Source organism: Silene latifolia, chromosome Y, assembly GCF_048544455.1.
Source record: "Silene latifolia isolate original U9 population chromosome Y, ASM4854445v1, whole genome shotgun sequence".
Lineage (NCBI taxonomy): Eukaryota > Viridiplantae > Streptophyta > Magnoliopsida > Caryophyllales > Caryophyllaceae > Silene > Silene latifolia.
The window spans coordinates 147,764,403-147,770,697 of NC_133538.1; the positions used below are offsets into that span (position 1 = coordinate 147,764,403).

Here is a 6,295-nt window from a genome sequence, read left to right on the forward strand (position 1 = left end):
TAGTGACGGGTTCCTCTGCCGGTGGATCGGCTGCCGGCAAGCCGGCAGAGGATACTCCTTCCTTCTTTTTCCGCCTGTTTTCCTCAATAATGGGTCTCTCTGCCGGTGAGCCAGCTGCCTACCGGTAGAGGCACCAGCTGCCGGTCCACCGGCAGAGAGTCATTTCTCAAGAATTTCATCTTGTTTTCTTTCTTTGCCTAGAAAATTAAATCCCGACTCCTTCACTTACCCCTTTTTTCGAGTTTTTCACTTTTAAACTGACATCTCATGTCGGGATTTTGGGTAAAGAGAAGGGACCCGCTTTGCAATCAACCTTGTGCCAAGAATGATATTTTCAAATCCTCTCATTTTCTAACTACATGCATGTTATATACAAATGGTGGTTCTTTTGGAAATCCACCAAACCGTCTTAATGTTAGAGATTCAAAAAATTTCCTCTTCGGTAAGTGGGTCCCCGAGGTATAGCACTTCGATAGTGCCCTTCTCATCACCATCATAATATCGCTTCACCCTTTGGCCATTTACTTTGAAGGTTCCACCTTCTTCACTCCAAAGTTCAAATGTGCCACAAGGGGAGATGTCCATCACTTTGAATGGTCCTGACCACCGTGATCGGAGCTTCCCGGGAAATACTTTGACCTTAGAATTGAAAAGGAGCACTAAGTCTCCTACACTTATATCTTTCTTCATGATCTTGGCATCATGTCATTTCTTGGTTTGGTCTTTGTAAATTTTGGAGCTCTCATAAGCCTACATCCTCAATTCTTCTAACTCATTCATTTGGAGAAATCGGATATCTCCGGCGGCATCAAAGTCTAAATTCATTTCTTTGAGAGCACACCAAGCCTTGTGTTCTAGCTCAACGGGCAAGTGAAATGCCTTGCCATACACAAGCTTGTAGGGCGTGGTACCAAGAGGTGTCTTGTATGCCGTTCTCAATGCCTATAACACGTCCGGGACCTTTAGGGACTAAGCCTTTCGGCTCTTTCTAGTCACCTTTTCCAAGATAGCTTTGATTTGGCGGTTAGAAACCTCCACTTGCCCACTAGTTTGAGAGTGGTAGGAAAGGGCGGTTTTATGTCGCACTGCATGTGACTCTAGTAATGCTTTGAAGGTGCTCTTGCAGAAGTGTGATCCACCATCACTTATAACCACTCTCGGGGTCCCGAACCTTGGAAAAATTATTCCTTTGAAAATTTTCATGACAACCCTGCTATCCTTGGTAGGAGAGGCTACCGCTTCAATCCATTTGGACACGTAGTCCACCACCACCAATATGTACTCATTCCCACAAGAGTTGGGAAATGGTCCCATAAAGTCTCTGCCCCAACAATCAAAGAGCTCAATCTCCAATATGTTTGTGAGGGGCATCTCATTCCTCTTTCCAATATTCCCAACCCTTTGGCATGCATCATACGATTTCACCAAGTAATAGATGTCCTTGAACATGGAGGGCCAATAAAATCCACCTTGGAGGATCTTGGCAATGGTTCTTGAGCTGGCCAAATGTCCTCCATAGGCGGAATTGTGAACTCGGTCAACAATCTCCATGCCCTCCTCCCTAGAAACGCACCACCGGAACATTCCATCCCCACACTTACGGAATAAGTGGGGATTATTCCAAAAGTACCGCTTGGCATCATGTCTCAACTTTCTTCTTTCACTTGGTTCAAAGCCATCCGGAACGAAACCATTCACAAGGTAATTTGCAAGATCCGCTAATCAAGGAGTCTTGGTGCTAACTTCCATTAGGCTATCTTCCCTTAGCCATTCATTAATCAGTGCACTATTGTCTTTAATTCCATGGTCCTTAATGGTCAATCTTGATAGGTGGTCAGCAACAACATTTTCCGATCCGGCCTTGTTCTTGATCTCCAAATCGAATTCTTGAAGTAATAGGATCAACCTCAAGTGTCTCGGTTTTGCATCTTTTTTCACCATCAATTGTCTCAAAGTGGTGTGATCGGTATACACCACCACTTTGGACCCAACCAAGTATTGCCAGAACTTTTCAATAGCATGCACGATTGCCAACATCTCCTTTTCGGTCATTGAATAGTTACATTGTGTTTGGTCAAGGGTCTTTCTTGTGTAATATATGACGTGATGTCTCTTGTCAACCACTTGCCCTAGGATCGCGCCCACCGTGAAGTCCGACGCGTCGCACATAATCTCGAAAGGGAGATTCAAATCCGGGGCCCAAATTATTGGAGCCGTGACCAATGCTTCCTTCAACCTATGACAAGCTTTAAGACAAGAATCATCACAAACAAAAGGGACATCTTTGAGGAGTAATGAAGTCTATAGAATCCGGCGTGGCCTAGGAAACTCCTGACTCCCTTCACATTGGAAGGAGGTGAAAAGTTTTCTATCACGGCCACCTTAGCACCATCGACTTCAATACCCCTTCTAGAGATAACGTGACCGAGTACAACCCCCTCCTCTACCATGAAATGGCATTTTTCCCAATTTAAGACAAGGTTGTGCTCCACACATCTCTTTAACACATTTGTCAAGTTGACAAGACCATGATCAAAGGTGTCTCCATGGACACTAAAGTTGCCCATGAGGACTTCCATGCTTTTCTCGAGAAAGTCCAAAAAGATTGCCACCATGCACCTTTGGAAGGTGACGGACGCATTGCAAAGCCCGAATGGCATTCTACGATATGCATAAACTCCTATGGGACATATGAAAGTTGTTTTCTCTTGGTCCTCCGGATGAATGGGGATTTGGAAAAACCCGCAGTAACCATCGATAAAGCAATAATACGCATGTCCCACAAGCCTCTCGAGCATTTCGTCTATAAAGGGGATTGAGAAATGATCCATATGGGTGGCGGCATTAAGTTTCCTATAGTCGATACACATTCGCCACCCCGTAACCGGCCTAGTAGGTAGGTGAGTCCCATCTTCTTGCTCCACCATGGTTACCCCTTTCTTCTTGGGTACCACGTGGACCGGACTCACCCATTTGCTACCCGTTATTTGGTAGATAATCCCGACCTCGAGTAATTTCAAAACATCAGTTTTTACCACCTCGGCCATTTTAGGGTTTATCCGCCTTAGACCATCTACCTTGGGCTTACTCCCCTCCTCTTGAATGTTTCTATGAATACATAGGCTTGGACTTAGCCCCTTTATGTCATCTATGTTTACCCGAGTGAGCCTTTGTGAGTTCTCAAAATTTTTTAAGTTTCATCTCTTCTGACTCACTAAGGTTAGCATTTATGATCACGGGGTAAGCCTCCCCCCTCACCAAGGAAAGCATACTTGAGTGAGGGGGGGGGATAAAGGTTTAAGTTGTACCTTTGGAGGGAGAAGGCCCTCCACCTTCTTCAAAAGCTCATCATCTACATCATGATCTTCTTTCATTACTTCATCATGTAGGGAGATTTGGAAAACCTCTTCCATCTCCGCCTCCTCTCGGGTCACTTCATGAACTACCTCATCAATCACTTTAATAGTGCTTAACCTTTTAACTTTGGGTCCTTTCATCAAATGTGGGAGGTTAAATTCGACATTGTTGCCCTCAATCCAGAAGGTTAGCCGCCCATTCTTCACATCAATAAGCACTCCTCCGGTAGCCTAAAACGGCTTACCTAGGATAATGGGGGTATGGCTATCCTCCGGGATGTCAAAGACAACAAAATCGGCCGGGATTAAAAGCTTTTCAACTTTGACGGGTATGTCTTCAAGCACCCCCAAAGGGCGCTTGACGGACCTATCCGCCAATTGGAGAGTTATGGTAGTAGGAGCGAGACTATGAATGCTAATTTTCTTTGCAACTTTTAAAGGAATGACACTCACACTTGCTCTCAAGTCACAAAGAGCTCTTGATATAGGAACACCACCAACTATACATGGGATTGAGAAGCTTCCCGGGTCACCAAGTTTAGTGGGCATCTTGTTAAGGATATGAGCACTACATGCCTCTTCCATTGCCACTATCTCTTGGTCACCCAAGACCCTCTTCCTAGTCAAGATATCTTTCAAAAATTTTGAGTAGGTTGACATGTTCAAAATCACTTCCGTAAAGGGTTGGGTTACTTCAAGTTTCTCAAGAATGTCACAAAACTTGGCATACTTGATGTTTTCCCTACTCTTTATGGCTCTTGAGGGATATGGAATATGAGAAACAAGTTGAGAATTTGGAGATACCTTTGGGGGATTTGCATTTTTTGTTACCTAAGTAGTTGGTTGTAGGAGTACCTCTTTGGTAGTATCTTCACCTCTTTCCCCTTCATAAGGTAAATCCTCAACCAAACCGTCAATATCCCTTTCCACTTGTGTTTTCTCACTTGAATATTCTCCACATGTCTTCTTCCCTTTCTTAGCTTCACTCATCCTAGCCGATGGTGTCATCGGTGGGCTTTCCCTTCCACCATTCATTTCCACCCGCTATCTCTTGGGATCCGTGTTAACTTCTACCTCAAGATGCTTATAGGGATCTTCAAGCTCTATCCCACTTCTCAAATCTATCGCGTGAGCTTGGTTATTATTATAAGCGTCCTTTGAACTTTATCCTTGGGCTAATAACCACCGGGCGGCCTTTGAGGGTTATCAAGAGCATGAGAAGCCAATCGGGCTTCCATTTCCCTCATATCTTTAAGGTAAGTAGCTCTTAGGTTTGGTTGTTCTTGTTGGCTTGCCTTAATGAAATTTGCCATGTCTTGGCTATGTTGAATTTGCATGTTCTTCACCATCCTCATTAATTCATTTTGGGAGGGGTCACCTTGGGGTTCTTGATAAGGTTGATTGGCTATGGGCAAAGGGAATCCATAGTCATTCATAGTGTTGGCACCTTGTCTCCCTTGGTAATTCCCTCCAGGGCCATTGTTGGTGAAGTTTGGTAATTCCCTCCGGGTGGATTATTTGGGGCTTGGGGTTGAAGATGTTGTGGGTTTTGAACATTGGTACTCTTGTTACTAAAGTTGGGGTGGTTCTTCAAACCCGGATGGTAGGAGTTGGTGTTTGGGTTGTAGATATTGGGATTGTTGTAGGGTGGTCTTGCTGGTCTTGTATTGTTGTTATAGCTTTGAAAGGCATTAACATCTTGGACATTCTCCTCATACCCCCCATTGTAGTTGTTAGCACACATGTCAAAGGTGTGGCCATTTTCCCCACATAGCTCACAAGGTGAAACTTGAACTACCTCCTCCATGGGTGGACTATGTGAGGTGGTAACTTGATGAACTTGGTTCCTTTGCAATTTCTCAAGTTGCTTGGTAAGAAGATCAAGCTTAGCATTTGTCTCGGCATTTGAACTAGAAGAGTTTTCCTTAGGGTATTTTCCATTTCTCCTAAGCATATTTCCCCTTGATCCATAATTTGCTTTCGAGTCTGCCATCTTCTCAATTAGTGTCGTCCCTTCCTCATCACCCAAATGGTCAAATCCCACTCCCGCGGAGGCATTCACCATTTCTTTAGTTCTAGGAAACAAGGTTTGGAAGAAGGTTTGGGTGATATACCATTTCGAAATCCCGTGGTGAGGACAACTAGCGATAAGGTCTTTATATCTATCCCATGCTTCACCCAAGGATTCCCCATCTTCTTATTGGAAAGTGTGGATTTCATTTTGAAGCATGGCGATCTTGGATGACGGATAGTACTTGGCCATGAACACGTTGGCTAAAGCGTCCTAGGTTATGAATGTATCCGGAGGGTTAATATTTAACCCCCGGTCCGCCTTACCCGTCAAAGAGAATGGGAACAACATCATCCTTAGAGTGTCTTCGAATAACCCATTCTTCTTCATCATAGAGACCTTTCTCTTGAACTTTCGTAGGTGAGCATAAGCATCTTCTTCGATGTGTCCCCCGAACAAATCTTTTTGAATCAACCCCACTTGGGCGGGGTGCATCTCAAGTTGTTGGGAGCCAAGGTGCCGAAATTAATCGGCTTACAAGAATCATTATGGTTAGGCGGTTGTGATCACGTAAAGCCATTGGAGGTTTTTGAGGGGGTGGTGATTGAGGTGGAGTTGGAATTTGAATGTTGTGAAATGGGTTTTCTATTGGGGTCTCAATTATGTCATTTGATTGTAGTGGGGTTATAGTGTCAATGATTGGTAGGGTGTGTGGGTTTTGTTGGTCTATGTTTGCTTGAGGAGGGTTCCGAACTCTATCAAGGATCCTTGTCCTGAAGGTCCTAAAAAGTCTTTCGGGGTCAGAATTGAAGAGTAGAGCTTGATGGTTCCTCTTAGGCATGCACTCGACAAACCGTTACTCTCCTAGTGTTTTTACACACTAGGGGAGGGCAAGAAATCATACACTCTACAATGAAGCACACAACTA

At 44.3% G+C, this 6,295-nt stretch overlaps 1 non-coding gene across 1 annotated transcript; it reads left to right on the plus strand.

Annotated features, from left to right (window-relative positions):
* Positions 1 to 5,479: 5,479 nt before the first annotated feature.
* On the plus strand, positions 5,480 to 5,586 carry LOC141635595 (small nucleolar RNA R71). Its single transcript, XR_012540271.1, has one exon. It is a non-coding gene; the product is annotated as a small nucleolar RNA R71 (small nucleolar RNA).
* Positions 5,587 to 6,295: the final 709 nt, after the last annotated feature.